We start from the raw sequence: 17,257 nt of genomic DNA on the forward strand, positions 1-17,257 counted from the left end.
TTAAAATTATTGTATATTCTGTCATTTAGAAAAATCCTGCGATTAAAAAAAACCACATTTGATTGTGGCTGCAATGCCATATATATATATATATATATATATAGATATATATACAAAGTTAGATAACAAACAACTAGCGATGAGTGAATTTCCAAAAATTTGTTTCGGGTCTAATTCCTTCAACGGTCAGATTCAATTCAGTCCAGATAAATCATCAACTTCAAGCAATTTTAATTGACAAATTCATTCTCTTTCCAAAAGTGTACTACAAAATGTTGCATGTAAATGTGCTAGTAACCATATTTATGCACTTGATGAAGACTATGAGCAATTTCAGAACCCGGTCTCTTGCGATCTAATGAATATTTATCAGTTTATAGCTTTTTTTGGAGTCCGCTTGGTCTGATATTGACTTTAACCACTTAAGGACCACAGGTTTATACCCCCCTAGTGACCAGGTCCTTTTTTACAAATCGGCACTTCACAACTTTAGCGGTTTATTGCAACTTACCACCCAAATGAATTTTACCTCCTTTTCTTCTCACTAATAGAGCTTTCATTTGGTGGTATTTCATTGCGGCTGACCATTTTTACTTTTTTTGTTATTAATCGAAATTTACCGATTTTTTTGCAAAAAAATGACATTTTTCACTTTCAGTTGTAAAATTTTGCAAAAAAAAACGACATTCATATATAATTTTTTTTCTAAATTTATTGTTCTACATGACTTTGATAAAAAAAAAATGTTTGGGTAAAAAAAAATGGTTTGGGTAAAAGCTATAGCGTTTACAAACTATGGTACAAAAATGTGAATTTCCGCTTTTTGAAGCAGCTCTGACTTTCTGAGCACCTGTCATGTTTCCTGAGGTTCTACAATGGCCAGACAGTACAAACACCCCACAAATGACCCCATTTCGGAAAGTAGACACCCTAAGGTATTCGCTGATGGGCATAGTGAGTTCATAGAACTTTTTATTTTTTGTCACAAGTTAGCGGAAAATGATGATTTTTTTTATTTATTTTTTTTCCTTATAAAGTCTCATATTCCACTAACTTGTGACAAAAAATAAAAACTTCTATGAACTCACTATGCCCATCACGAAATACCTTGGGGTGTCTTCTTTCCAAAATAGGGTCACTTGTGGGGTAGTTATACTGCCCTGGCATTCTAGGGGCCCTTATGTGTGGTAAGTAGTTTGAAATCAAAATCTGTAAAAAATGGCCGGTGAAATCCTAAAGGTGCTCTTTGGAATGTGGGCCCCTTTGCCCACCTAGGCTGCAAAAAAGTGTCACACATCTGGTATCGCCGTACTCAGGAGAAGTTGGGCAATGTGTTTTGGGGTGTCTTTTTACATATACCCATGCTGGGTGAGAGAAATATCTCGGCAAAAGACAACTTTTCCCATTTTTTTATACAAAGTTGGCATTTGACCGAGATATTTCTCTCACCCAGCATGGGTATATGTAAAATGACACCCCAAAACACATTCTCCAACTTCTCCTGAGTACGGCGATACCAGATGTGTGACACCTTTTTGCAGCCTAGATGCGCAAAGGGGCCTACATTCCTTTTAGGAGGGCATTTTTAGACATTTGGATCCCAGACTTCTTCTCACGCTTTAGGGCCCCTAAAATGCCAGGGCAGTATAAACACCCCACATGTGACCCCATTTTGGAAAGAAGACACCCCAAGGTATTCAATGAGGGGCATGGCGAGTTCATAGAAATTTATTTTTTTTGCCACAAGTTAGCGGAAATAGTTTTTTTTTTTTTTTCTCACAAAGTCTCCCTTTCCGCTAACTTGGGACAAAAATTTCAATCTTTCATGGACTCAATATGCCCCTCAGCGAATACCTTGGGTGTCTTCTTTCCAAAATGGGGTCACATGTGGGGTATTTATACTGCCCTGGCATTTTAGGGGCCCTAAAGCGTGAGAAGAAGTCTGGAATATAAATGTCTAAAAAAATGTACGCATTTGGATTCCGTGAGGGGTATGGTGAGTTCATGTGAGATTTTATTTTTTGACACAAGTTAGTGGAATATGAGACTTTGTAAGAAAAAAAATTAAAAAAAAATTTCAGCTAACTTGGGCCAAAAAAATTTCTGAATGGAGCCTTACAGGGGGGTGATCAATGACAGGGGGGTGATCAGGGAGTCTATATGGGGTGATCACCCCCCTGTCATTGATCACCCCCCTGTAAGGCTCCATTCAGACATCCGTATGTTTTTTACGGATCCACGGATACATGGATCGGATCCGCAAAACACATACGGACATCTGAATGGAGACTTACAGGGGGTGATCAATGACAGGGGGGTGATCAGGGAGTCTATATGGGGTGATCACCCCCCTGTCATTGATCACCCCCCCCTGTAAGGCTCCATTCAGACGTCTGTATGTTTTTTACGGATCCACGGATACATGGATCGGATTCGCAAAACACATACGGACATCTGAATGGAGCCTTACAGGGGGGTGATCAATGACAGGGGGGTGATCAATGACAGGGGGGTGATCAGGGAGTCTATATTGGGGTGATCACCCCCCTGTCATTGATCACCCCCCTGTAAGGCTCCATTCAGATGTCCGTATGTGTTTTGCGGATCCGATCCATGTATCAGTGGATCCGTAAAAATCATACGGACGTCTGAATGGAGCCTTACAGGGGGGTGATCAATGACAGGGGGGTGATCAGGGAGTCTATATGGGGTGATCACCCCCGTCATTGATCACCCCCATGTAAGGCTCCATTCAGACGTCCGTATGTGTTTTGCGGATCCGATCCATGTATCAGTGGATCCGTAAAAATCATGCGGACGTCTGAATGGAGCCTTACAGGGGGGTGATCAATGACAGGGGGGTGATCAGGGAGTCTATATGGGGTGATTACCCCCGTCATTGATCACCCCCCTGTAAGGCTCCATTCAGACGTCCGTATGTGTTTTGCGGATCCGATCCATATATCAGTGGATCCGGAAAAATCATACGGACGTCTGAATGGACCCTTACAAGGGGGTGATCAATGACAGGGGGGTGATCAGGGAGTCTATATGGGGTGATCAGGGGTGAATAAGGGGTTAATAAGTGACAGGGGGGAAGGGGTGTAGTGTAGTGGTGCTTGGTGCTACATATTACTGAGCTGCCTGTGTCCTCTGGTGGTCGATCCAAACAAAACGGACCACCAGAGGACCAGGTAGCAGGTATATTAGACGCTGTTATCAAAACAGCGTCTAATATACCTGTTAGGGGTTAAAAAAATTGCATCTCCAGCCTGCCAGCAAACGATCGCCGCTGGCAGGCTGGAGATCCACTCGCTTACCTTCCTTTCCTGTGAACGCGCGCGCCTGTGTGCGCGCGTTCACAGGAAATCTCGGCTCACGCGAGATGACGCCAATCGGCGTTAGTGTAACCTGGGAGAGCCGCCGCAATGACGGCGTTAGGTGTGCGGCAAGAGGTTAAACAGCCAGCCATGCAGCCTCTGAAAAAATAGCAGAATGGAGCTGAATGCTGTATAGAGAGTGTATCTTTATCTATCAGACATAAATAGATATGCCATCAATATCTTAAGTGGGAAAACCATTTCAATATTAGGACAGAGCTTCTGTCTGTAGGTTACCAAGAAGAGGTAGAGGATGTAGTGAAAAAACACTTGACTGCAGGGTCAGACTACACAGTTTAAGATTTAAGAAAAACAAGCAGTAATCTGTGGTCCTCAAGACCAAGACCCAAAGACCAAAACACCTATTGCACTTTCAGTTTAGACTCCATGCTTAAAAGATAGACCTTTTTCATATAAACTGATTCATGATATAATCTGGCTATTCAACACATTCTTTAAAATTATGTTGAAGGCTCTTTCTAAAGGTGAGTCAAAATCCTGCGACAAGAAACCTAATACAATGAAAACTGTGAGACAACCACCCAAAATTGCATTGAAAAGGGTGACTTCTCAAAGCAAATAGCACTAAGCATGATATATGGTGAACTGTCACAGGTGATCTGGTCCAAATACAAGAGTGGTCTTAAAGAGGTGCTCGTTTGGAGAGGTTTCATTGTCCTCATAGCAGAATCATTGCATTTAGCCTGTTAGAGGTGAAGTGATAAAATAAATGTAATTAGCATTTTATGATAGAATATATTTTTAAATTTTATTGTAAAGTTTACCTTTAGTTTTAGTGAGAAGCTAACTTTCGATAGTATATCTTCTTTAGAGTAAACTGACCCTGAGTTATTTTTCTCTTATCTGTTTACATACCGATGATTATGGGTTCCCTTAAGGACCAGGTCCTCTCAACAAACAAGTTCAGGGTGCACCCACAGAGTCTGTACCTTGCAACAGATTGTAATCAGCAGGCATTTACATTAGGCTGAAAGGTAAACTTTTGAACTCCTTCCAAAACAGACAAAGTCCATGTACTGTAGATTGTCCTCACACGACACATGTAAACCATATAGTCACTTTCTTAGATGACTGGATCAATAAACGCCAAGATTTTCTTACTTGAAAAAAAGGGAGAAAATGTTCTTGTAAATGGTAACTTCACTGCAAAGAATTGTAAAAATCCTTTCTATATTGGTAGTAGCCATCTTGTGTCTTGAATCAACATTGTAAAAAAAAAGAGGGTATTGCAAAATTTTGCAGCAAAGCAATTTCTGTATGAAGAGATATTATTCCATTAATTAACTCTACTTCAATATGAGTACAGCCACAAGGTCAGGTTTCCTAATGCAGTCTTGGAAGCCAAAATCAGGAGTGGATCATGGAGAGAAATTATAAAGGACAGATGTGACTTCTCTTTTGAATTCACTGCTGATTTTGCCTTCCAAAGCTGCATCAGGAAACTTGACCGTGTGGCCGTACCCTCTTTGTTGGCTATTTTATTGTATACAAGACTTATAGATATTGGCATATGTAAGGGGTAGCTTTCTTTCAGGGGATCATCCTCACAGATACGGCTTCAGGACACCAGGTTTCAGGTCCAAACAGTGCATTTATTGTGGCACAGCAGCAAAAACAAAACAATAAACACTCGCCAGTCCAGGCTCTAACTAAACACAATATTTCTGACTCACCTAAGTCACCGTTCACACCCTGTGATCACATGCGGCTTTCCCAGCCAACGTCCCACAGCCTCCTGGCTGTACAGAGCACAGTACCCCCACTGTCTCCAATCCAGTGTCTCTTGTGGAGGATTGGGGCTCAATAGTCCGCCTGACTATGGCCCTGCGACCTTCCCAGGCGTCGCTTTGTCCCCCAACTCCAGGCTATCTCCCAGCCTTGTGGTCCCTCAGCCTTGCCCAGCTGAGACCACACTGACAGAGCCTCCAGGCCTCTGTCCACAGGTAACACACTCCCCAGAGTGAGACACACCCAAGATCTAGTAGCAGGATTAAATAGGATCCCTGAACATGAGCATGCCTCAAGTCCCGGACTGGAACCTGGGGAACAGGCACCCACCCAACACATTGCCTGTTCCCAGTAAAAGCCCGCCCTGAACCAGCTACACTATATACATGGTGTCCCCCAACTATTTTGGTGGACACCTGAACTAGGGCTTTTACTCCACCAAGACCGGGCCCCTTGGTGACATGCTCCCGGTGCACAGAAACACCCCTTTTATCCTGCTTCCCCGTGACTTTACTGCACACCTCAATGTTCACATTGCCACACATATTATAGAATCAGCTAATATATCTGATTATAGTCGATGGCTATCCATGCAGCCTCTCAAAAGAAGAGGAGCTGCCAGGAAATGTAATGACCCATCGCTTTCTATATCTGCTGGCACATAGTTCTGGTGACTGGCTGAGGTCACAGTGATCGGACCCCTGGTGATCAGACATTAGTGATATACCACCAATGTCAATGATGAGGCTAACTAGTAATGGCCAATAAGGGACACCTTTTGATATAGAGATCACTAGGCTGCCTCAGGTATAGGAAATTATACAGTATATTATTTAGTTTTATTTAGATTTTGCATTGACCTGTGGCTCCATTGATCTTTGCCTCATTTTTCCTCCTACTTTTGTAAAAAAAATATATATGTTTAGTAAAATGTGTATTGTGTTTCAGTATTATGAGGAGATAGGGGTATTTATCAAACCTTTTGTGCCAATATTGTGGCATAAAAGTCCACAATTTATGGTGCATGCCATGTTTGCACCTTTTGACACTTCTTTGCACTTTTGAAAAGTGGCAGGGCATATCAGGAATGGCGGGACCTACTGCAGCCCGACATTTACTATCATTTATGACAGAAAGTGGGGTAAATGATAATTCATATCAGCTCATAGCTGGTGTAGACTTGAACTTCTGGCATACAGACTGCCTAGAAATGCGCCAAATTTATTAAGAGGCCTGCATGTTAATAAATTAGGTGCATTCAGTGTCGGCAGACTCTATACTCAGATTAGTGATTTCAATGCAAGTCTTAGTATATCTGCCACATCATTTATTGGACAAAAGGCTGAAGTCTATTGGATGTTTTGATACATACATTATATAAACATCCGTTCCCCACAGTTAGTATGTGAGAAAACCATATCTATAGTATCACTCTGATGCATGACACATATCACTATTCTTATTATCAGCAAAGGATCATTGACATTTCAGTATTGGTAAAATTCCAAGTTGTGTAGCTTGAATAGAAGGCACAATACTGTACCTCTTAAAGAGACAGTACACCCAAAATGAGAGTAAAAAATGAATAGACAGAAGTCAGGTATCATTAGATGAGAGATTTTGTTTCTCCATACAATGTGAATCTCTCATTATGCATCTCAGTTTCGGGGAATTGCTTCTTTCATGAGACTGTTGGAGATGATCGAGTACAGAGATTGGCTGTCTTCGGCAGTTTCATAGAGAATTAATGGACTGGCAGTGCGATGCTCAAATTATCGCTCCATTAATAGGGGCACAGGACCACTGGTCTTATGATTGTTGAATTCTCAACGATCTGGTACTTATCCCCTGTCTTGCAACAAATAAAGGAATATTCTTCAATGGCTTAGTCAAGCATGTAACTGAGCACACTTTTCACTTATTGAAGGCAGAAAGACACTCAAACAAGCAACAACTTAAAGCAGCTGCAGTAAATATCAGGAAAAGCATGTCAAGGGAGGATACTCAGCATCTGGTTGTGTCCATAGGTTTTAGACTTTAGGCAGTCACTGTAATGTATATGCATGCAGGTATTAAAAATAATCCTTATGTTTATTATTATTACAGTTTGTACAATTACTTTCAAACCTGTGAAAATGGAGGGGCTAGGAACGAGCCGTCCCATTGAAGTGAATGGGACAGCTTCTTGTAATTACACCTGCTCGCCCGCTGCTATGTCGATGGCGAGCAGATTAAATATAAAGGGAAGGTTGCGCTGGCTTAGTGCCCGATCTTCTCTTCAACCAGCTGATTGGCAGGGGTGCCGGATGTTGGACCCCTGCAGATCTAATATTGATGACTTCAATAGTAAAATCCCAGAGAACCCCTTTAATGCAATCATTTTGATAATCTCTTGAATCAAAGTTGAAAGAATGCACTTTAATCACATCTATATTTTAAATCCATTGTAATGGAATGCTGAAGTTAAAGCTAACCACCCATTTTTAGGGGGAAAAAATAAAAACTTAAACCTGAACCATACACTTCAAATGTGGTGTGACTATACATGTAGTAAGTTAACAGTTGGTAAAAGGGATATTGCAGTTTTTATTTGTTTATATAATAGGAAATCATACAATTTTCTAATATCCGTGTTATTAACATACCTTTCTTATATCAGGCAGATATCACGTCTGATATGGCAGGTAACAGACGTGTGGCGCAGAGGGGAGGGAAGAGGAGTACCCTTCCATTAGGGAGAGGGAGGAGTGGTGACCCCTAACTTACCTAGCACTGGCACCTGGCTGCCCTGATGTCCCTAGACGGGCTGCTAACCCGTACACCGATCACGTGCCTCGTCCCTGGCTCACCCTAAAATAAGCCCTAAGTAGTGAGTAGGGCAGTGGGTGCACTAGTCCTCCCCACTGACACTTAGGGTAACAACAGGGAAAGGGCAAACACCACAAACAATCCCCAAAGGGAGACAACAAACAGGAGTGAACTGGAGATCCAACAGCTCCAGTTCCAACAGCACAGCAACTACAACTCCACCAGAGGTCAGAATAGAAGATCTGGAAAGAAGGTCTATATCTGGCAACAATGGAAGCAGAAAGGGAGAATATATAGTAGCTGGGAGTGGCTGACAGAGAACAGCTGAAAAGAAAAGCTACAGATTCCTAAATGGGACAAAAAGGATCCCAAACCTAAGCAGGAAAACCTGGACCGGAATCCATTCTCTTGAAACCAAGCGAGTAGCCACCCGCTACGACCTTCTGACCCCAGGCACAACAGGGTCAGCCATAGGTCATGACACCCTCGTGAAAGCAGATGACCACACTATGCACAGTAGAATGTTATAGCCCCTGGATCAGCCCAGTGTAATATATCCATGGCCTAACTGAAACATGGCATCAGTCATGTGACAACCTTCATATCATGTGACCTCTAGGTATTCAGTAACCAGCGGTGTTACGTGTCATATATGTGCTAGATGAGCACACAGGACACATCCATGGCATCACTATGGTCTAAAGGGCTAATGGTGGAATAATGATCTTTACTGTGGTTATAACAATGATTACTGTACATCACTGTGTGTATTCATGTGGCTGCCTGTATATAGGTGATTTGCAAAATGGCTGCCTGTCTCTAAGAGGAACTGCAGGGAACAGAAACAATATTAGAACTGCTTCTACACAGACCCTGACAGACATGATGAGGTGCTGCTGCACATTGTAATACTGTATATACTGTACATGTTCTGCTCCTTAATACACTACTATTAACCTGTTAGATACTTTGGCATTTAACCAAAATTCAGAAGTCACATGACGTGTGATGTTCACATAACTGACACAATTTTTAGTCCTATTCAGCTCTCCTTTGAATGCATTTTACAGGACTAAAATATGCAATATCATTTTGTTTAGCTTTAGAGAGAGGCTACTATGTGGAAGTAATAAAGGTCTGCATAAAATTTTAAAAGGATGTATGTTAGAAGATTGTTTGCCATCCTATTCTTTTAACAAATAAATGTACGGTAATCATTAAAAATGGAATACCTAAAGGGAATCTGTCATGTTGAATATGGTGTTTGAGTTGCAGGCAGCATATTATGTCATAGGATGATCTGAGCAAATTAATATATCGTTTTGTAGGAAAATATTTAGTAAAACTTGTCATTTATACATTTAAATTCCTGCTTTTTCTGGGCTTTGAGGCCAAGAAGGTTATCCTATCAGTGACTGACATCCTTCCCTCTATGACTGTTGTGGGGATTCACTCTGGTAGACAGGACAAGCGGGTGCAGTATAGAGGCAAAGACACGTTTGTAACTCAGAAACTGCAGTGTTTATTCACACTAGTTGCAGGTTCACAGTTCATTTTCAGTATTGGTGTTAGTACACACCCAAAACAGTTCATACAGAAAAACATTCACCTTTGATCCTCAGTGTTTAATCTACACCCGGCTGAATGCTCAGCCTCAGAAAGTCCACCTGCTCGCCCGGCACACTGTCTTCAGCTTTCAGCCCACACACAGGCTTCAGATCTCAGCAGAGTTTCACACAGCTCCAGTGTCAGAGAGGAGTTATTCACCCACCTTACACTGCTGGCTGTTTTTTATAGGCCTGTCAAAACCTGGCCTGGACCGTGGGGAGTAGACACCCACCCAGCACTTTGACTACTCCCCGTAAGAGCCGTCCCGGATCAGCTATTTACAGCCATACTAGATAGCAAGGTGTCAAACAGCAACTGCTGCTGACACAGAAAACTGGCTCTTACTCTGAGGCCAGGAACCTAGGTGACACATACCTACAGTCAGGTCCATAAATATTGGGACATCGACACAATTCAATTTTTTTTGGCTCTATACACCTCTACAATGGATTTGAAATGAAACAAACAAGATGTGCTTTAACTGCAGACTGTCAGCTTTAATTTGAGGGTATTTACATCCAAATCAGGTGAACGGCTTAGGAATTACAGTTGTTTGCATATGTGCCTCCCACTTGTTAAGGAACCAAAAGTAATTGGACAATTGGCTTCTCAGCTGTTCCATGGCCAGGTGTGTGTTATTCCCTCATTATCCCAATTATAATGAGCAGATAAAAGGTCCAGAGTTCATTCCAAGTGTGCTATTTGCATTTGGAATCTGTTGCTGTCAATTCTCAAGATGAGATCCAAAGAGCTGTCACTATCAGTGAAGTAAGCCATCATTAAGCTGAAAAAACAAAACAAACCTATCAGAGAGATAGCAAAAACATTAGGCGTGGCCAAAACAACAGTTTGGAACATTCTTAAAAAGAAGGCACGCAGCGGTGAGCTCAGCAACACCAAAAGACCTGGACGACCACAGAAAACAACTGTGGTGGATGACCGAAGCATTCTTTCCCTGGTGAAGAAAACACCCTTCACAACAGTCGGCCGGATTAAGAACACTCTCCAGGAGGTAGGTGTATGTGTGTCAAAGTCAACAATCAAGAGAAGACTTCACCAGAGTGAATACAGAGGGTTCACCACAAGATGTAAACCATTGGTGAGCTTCAAAAACAGGAAGGCCAGATTAGAGTTTGCCAAATGACATCTAAAAAAGCCTTCATAGTTCAGGAACAACATCCTATGGACAGATGAGACCTAGACCAACTTGTACCAGAGTGATGGGAAGAGAAGAGTATAGAGAAGGAAAGGAACTGCTCAGGATCCTAAGCATACCACCTCATCAGTGAAGCATGGTGGTGGTAGTGTCATGTTGTGGGCATGTATGGCTGCCAATGGAACTGGTTCTCTTATATTTATTGATGATGTGACTGCTGACAAAAGCAGCAGGATGAATTCTGAAGTGTTTCGGGCAATATTATCTGCTCATATTCAGCCAAATGCTTCAGAACTCATTGGACGGTGCTTTACAGTGCAGATGGACAATGACCCAAAGCATACTGCAAAAGCAACCAACGAGTTTTTTAAGGGAAAGAAGTGGAATGTTATGCAATGGCCAAGTCAATCACCTGACCTGAGTCCGATTGAGCATGCATTTCACTTGCTGAAGACAAAACTGAAGGGAAAATGCCCCAAGAACAAGCAGGAACTGAAGACAGTTGCAGTAGAGGCCTGGCAGAGCATCACCAGGGATGCAACCAGGCGTCTGGCGATGTCTATGCGTTCCAGACTTCAGGCTGTAATTGACTGCAAAGGATTTGCAACCAAGTATTAAAAAGTGAAAGTTTGATTTATGATTATTATTCTGTCCCATTACTTTTGGTTCCTTAACAAGTGGGAGGCACATATGCAAACTGTTGTAATTCCTACATCATTTACCTGATTTGAATGTAAATACCCTCAAATTAAAGCTGACAGTCTGCAGTTAAAGCACATCTTGTTCGTTTCATTTCAAATCCATTGTGGTGGTGTATAGAGCCAAAAATTTTTGAATTGTGTTGATGTCCCAATATTTATAGACCTGACTGTATCATCTACAATGATTCTTTGTACCTTCTTACACTGTGTATACAGACTTCACAGCACAGAATGAGCAGGAATTTACATGTATAAAGTACAATTTCTACAGAATCTTTTCCCACAAAACTATATATCAATCTGCTTAGCTGTTCCTGCTCTATAACATGCTGCATGTAGCTTACCTTGCATTTTCATGGTGATAGGTTCCCTTTAAGGGCAGTTGTAATGTGGTCAGACAGTAGAAGCTAAATGACAACCTACTAATAAAATACAAAATTAGGAAAATGTGGACAAGAATGTGGGTATGCTTCATGTATTCAAACTAGCACACATTCTAACACTGCTGCAGATCTTCTTCCCTTGTTCCCCTTATTTCTGCTGAGACTAAGTTAGGTGCACACTTGCACCTAGATTCTGGTATTCTTTTACACCATAGGAACAGAATACCCGAATTGCCAAAAACAGTATATGCCAGACCCTTGCTGGCGTCCTGCTGGATCCCATTCATAATTAGAAGTCTGTTGGGTTCCGACATAAGTACATGCAGTGGTATTTTCATCCTTAATCTTTGCCAGAATCTGTGATGGAGCCTTCTGATGGAACCTCCTCCGAAGATGTGCACATAGCCTAAGTCAGCCAATCAGGTTATGGAATTTGCCTTGCATGGAAAGGAACATTCCCAAGTTTCTCATGCCACGGGCAGCTAATCTAAAAGATACATCTACAGATTCATATTCCCCTTTCCCTAAGATTTTCCCATTTTAAAAATGCATCCTCCCAGATGTCTATAAAAAAAAACTTAAAGGGGTTGGCTGTTTACCTAAAATATATATTTCCTTAGACTCAGCATAAACATATGTAAATACCTTTACCTTCCTTTCAATTCTGCTGCAGTTCCATTTTCTCTCCCTGCTATTCTGGCCGTAAACAAACAAATCTCCTCTTGACATGCACCACAGCACTTCCATTTGATGTCTTCTCTTCGAGGGTCACATGTCCCACCTTTACATGGCTCTCTTCAAGCCCTCGTCAATCAGTTTCTATTGCTTATGCGCCAAATCCAAGAACCAGGGTACGTGCCATCAGTCCACATTGTCCCCATTCATTGTTTTTTTACTGCATGTCCTGCTGATATATCAAGTGACTACACATAGACACAATCTATGTGGTTGAGATATCTGTGGTGTGGGGAGAAAGGGGGACAAGGCATGCTGGGATATATTGCATCCACTTTCAAGATGCTCAGAGACAGAATCCATTCAGGAGAGTTGACATGAAAACATATACGGGGACAACAGTAAAGGAAATGTAGGTGTTAGGACGGGAAAAACAGATGGGGGACATTTAGTAAACATGGCCTTTAAAGTGGCAGGGCAGTAGTGAGTTCAAAAATAAAGCAGCCAAGCCTTTTAAGGTCAAAAACTTCAAAGTCAGCTAAGGTCAGTAATTCTCAGTTTTCAGTACTCATGGCCAAATTCTTGACAGTATGCCCATAATTTTTACATTTAGATAATTCCGTAGATGTGATATCACTTAAAACAGGATCAATTCATAAGGACATGAAAAGGAAATTCTATATCAGCAGGGACTTGGCACTCACAAAAAGCCATGCAATGAATATATCTTTATCAGACCAAATTGCTAACCCCGCAGGAAACATAATGCTGAAAAGAAAATTAAATAATCTGTGTGCTGTGTCTGGTTTCAGTTTTCTATGTCTCCCCCCCCACTCATAACGCATTGTGATTTATTTCTTTATTTTTGCTACCTTCCTATAACAACATTTTGCTTCAAATGTATCATTAGTTAAAAGCATAAATGGCACACGTTGCTCTTTATTAATTGAAAAGTAATATTTGTTTCATTGTACAGACACAGTAGAGTGCAAAATTTAGAGGCGCTAAATCAGCACATTGTTATGAAACCTAATAGAGATCAAGGTGAAAATGGATAAAAGATCTGAAAGGTAAACCCCCTATTCACAGGAAATACTTGATAAAATGCGTATAGAATTTCCATATCCTACACTGATACTATAAGCATAGGTCTGAATTTACATTTTTGGAGTGCTAATTCATTTCCCATATTGCCATTTTGTCTCTTTACCATTACAGCCACCCTGGTTACTCCTCCTTTATGTACTATCCTACATTCAGTATGTATATATTCAGCTGTCAACTTTCACAGACTTGTCTACTTTACAATCCCTTTTTGATAAAACAAAAATAATAATTGGGTTGTATAATGATTTTTAGTCCCCCTAAGGGGACATGATTGTTTGATCGCTTATAACATAGACTGCAATATTCTAGTAAGGGGTTTATATGGCCTTCCAGTAGGGAGTTTACACTGCCATAGGAAACGATCAGTACTTCCTAATTTTGTACTCAAACTAATTACTTGGGTCAAGTTACCATCATACTGCTCACTTACTAACTTTCAGAAGTTAAACTGTAGTATTTAAGAGCAATTTCAAATGATGTTATTTAGACCAGTGCTTCTCAAAGTATGAGACAGGTCTCAATGGTGAAGCATACCCCAGTCGTTGGGGAGGCAGTTTTGGCAGAAGTAATTATTTACTACACAGACCTCTCTATGGTTGCACTTATCGTTGGATTAGCAATATAACTGATTCTTTGTGCTTATTTTAATGTAATAAAAGTTGAGCTGGTTTCAAACACAAAAAATTTCCATGAACTATGACCAATACCATATTTTGCCTGGTGAGGCCTCGGTAGAAATAAATTAAAAATGACTGTTGTACAGTTCATTAGTCAGGCCGGACTGGAGCGCAGCGGTTGGGGAGGACGCGCATGAAGAGGCCGGGCGGTGAGGGACTGGTGAGGAAAGGGTTAGTTGTTTGTGGGGGGCGGTGTAAGAGGAAAGGCGGGAGTTGCCAGGGGCGGCGGGGGCGTGGCCGGAGCGGAGAAGGAGGCGGAAGTGAGGTCAGTGCGGCCAGGGGATCCAAACGAGCAGGACGTACCTCAGGATGTCGGCGCCAGGAATGTCGGTGGAGGAGATGCTGGAGAGGTTGCGGCGAGAGGCGGAGGTGAGGGGGCCTGGCTGGCTGCAGGAACAGGTGGGCGCCTGCATTGTATCGCCTGCTCCGGTGGCTACCCCCATTGCTAGGGCTGCCCGGCTGCGGCGGAGCATACCGCCGGCACGCCTAAGCCCTGAAATCACCCCCCGGGCCCGGTGCCGGATAGGGAGCCCCCCTGTGGACCCTCGGCGGCGGAGAGCGGCCGCTCAGCCTCCTGCGAGCCGCTCTCGCCGTGGGAGGAATCCCGATTCTCGGCGGGGCCCTGTGAGGAGCGGGACGCCCCTTCCCCCGTTCCCTGCAGCATTGGACGCGGATGCGGGACCAGGAACGGTGGACCGGCCCAGTCCTTCCTTGAGCGGGCGGTCCACTCGGCATTCAGAAAGGATCCGGGGTCCTCGGGCTGCTCTGAGGGGAGAGGAATACCAGGGCAGGCCCAGAGAAGATTCTAGCAGTGTGGAGGAAGATCCCCTTGCGGCGGTGGGTGCTGCGGTCTCGTCCCGGCGTCCAGCCAGCGTGGTGCAGAGGGTCGTGCAGATGGTCCAGGAAGAGCAGCCGTCGACATCCAGGAGCTTTGATGGTGAAGTGGCGTTACGGCGGGAGTCAGGATCTACGGCAGCGGGAGTCACAGCGCCCGTGGTGCCTGGTGAGATTGGTTGGGGATCTGTTTTAGCTCAGGGTTTCCCGGGGGGGGGGTGGGAACATGGGCGAATTTGGTAAAGGTTTGGGGCAGTTTTTGGGGGGATTGGCGGGTTGGTTGTCAGGGATGGGTGCCGGTGCTGGGTCTCCATTGCCGGGGTGGGGAGTGGTGCCGGGGCTAGGGTCAGGTACGCAGGTTGTTACGGCAGGGGCAGGGTCGGTGTCGGTCGAGACACAGGTGGGGGGGGAGGAGGAGGTGCAGAGGTTGGATGATAGGGCTCGGGGTGAGGTGTACGTGTGCTTTGAGGGGCCGCTGGGGGCTCATTTAAAGCAGGAAGTGAGAGAAAAGATCTGGAAGGGAGAGTATGTGGAGATATTCTCGCTGCTCCCATTGGAAAGGTTTAACCTGGATAGGGGTAAGAAGGATGAGGGGAAAAAGGAGGATGAGGATAAGCGTAGGCATCGATTGATTCCACGTACCTTTGCTAATTGGCTACAGGCGTTTGCCATATTAGCAAGTGTCATTGGGGAACGGGCGCCAGAATGTTGTTCGGCGCTGTTTTGTTACCAGGACGCTATTGGGGAGGCTTATAGGGTGTATGGGGGTGTGGGCTGGCTCCGTTATGACGAGCAGTTCCGGCAGCGTAAGGCGGTGAGGCCTGATATCCGGTGGGATCATAAGGATATTGGGTTGTGGTTGAGGGTGACGGCGCCTCCTAGGGCTGGGCAGTCCTTTCGTGGGGAGTCCGGGGGGTCATCCCCTGGGGCGTTGGCAGCGGCGAAAGGGTTGTGCTTCCTTTTTAATGAAGGAAATTGCAGATTTGGGGCCAAGTGCAAATTTAAGCACGAGTGCACGGGGTGTGGGGGAGCCCATGGAGCTAACCGTTGCTTCAAAGGGGGTAAGAATAGGGGGGGTGATGGTGCTGGAAAAGGGACGGACGCCGGTGCGGGTGGAAGAGATGCAGGAGTTCCTAGATAGATATCCGGATCGGGTTGCGGCCGGGTTGTTGGGGGATGGTTTTAGGTGTGGCTTTCGTATTCCATCAGTGGTTACGGCGGGGCCTACGGTTCTTAAGAATCTTAGGTCTGCGCTTGTTCATGCGGGTGTTGTGGCGGAAAAGTTAAAGAAGGAGGTGGAGTTGGGGCGGATGGCGGGTCCATTCAAGGAGCCGCCGATTCTGGGATTGAGGGTGTCCCCGTTAGGTGTGGTGCCTAAGAAGGAGCCGAATAAATTTCGGCTCATTCATCATTTGTCTTATCCAAAAGGTGCGTCGGTCAATGATGGTATAGATCCTGAACTTTGTTCGGTGGTATATACCTCCTTTGATGCGGCTGTAAGATGGGTGAGGCGGTTGGGGCAGGGGACGTTGATGGCTAAGGTGGATGTAGAGGCGGCCTTTCGATTGCTTCCGGTGCACGTGGAGAGCATGGGTTTGTTGGGTTGTTTTTGGGATGGCGAATATTTTGTGGATAGGTGTTTGCCGATGGGGTGCTCTCTGTCATGTGCATATTTTGAGACCTTTAGCTCATTTTTGGAATGGGTAGTGGTGGATGTTTCAGGTTGTTCATCCATTATCCATTATTTAGACGATTTTTTGTGTTTAGGGCCGGCGAATTCGCGGGTGTGTTCTTTGTTGCTGCACACGGTGCAGTCGGTTTTTGCGCGTTTTGGGGTACCATTGGCGCGGGAGAAAACGTTGGGGCCGGTGACAGAGTTGTGTTTTTTGGGGATTGTTATAGATACTGAGCGGATGCAGTGCAGGCTTCCGCAGGATAAGTTGGTGGATTTGCGTTTGGAAATTGATAGGGCCTTGGTTAGGGAGAAGATTAGGTTGAGGGATTTGCAGTCATTGTTGGGTAAGTTAAATTTTGCTTGTCAAATTATGCCAATGGGTAGAATTTTTTGTAGGCGACTGGCTGCTGCTACGGCGGGGGTGTTAGCGCCGTATCATTTTATCAGGTTACGCAAGGAGTTAAAAGTGGATTTAAGGGTGTGGGCGGAGTTTTTGGGTCAGTA

Source organism: Bufo bufo, chromosome 4 (assembly GCF_905171765.1).
Source record: "Bufo bufo chromosome 4, aBufBuf1.1, whole genome shotgun sequence".
Taxonomy (NCBI): Eukaryota; Metazoa; Chordata; class Amphibia; order Anura; family Bufonidae; genus Bufo; species Bufo bufo.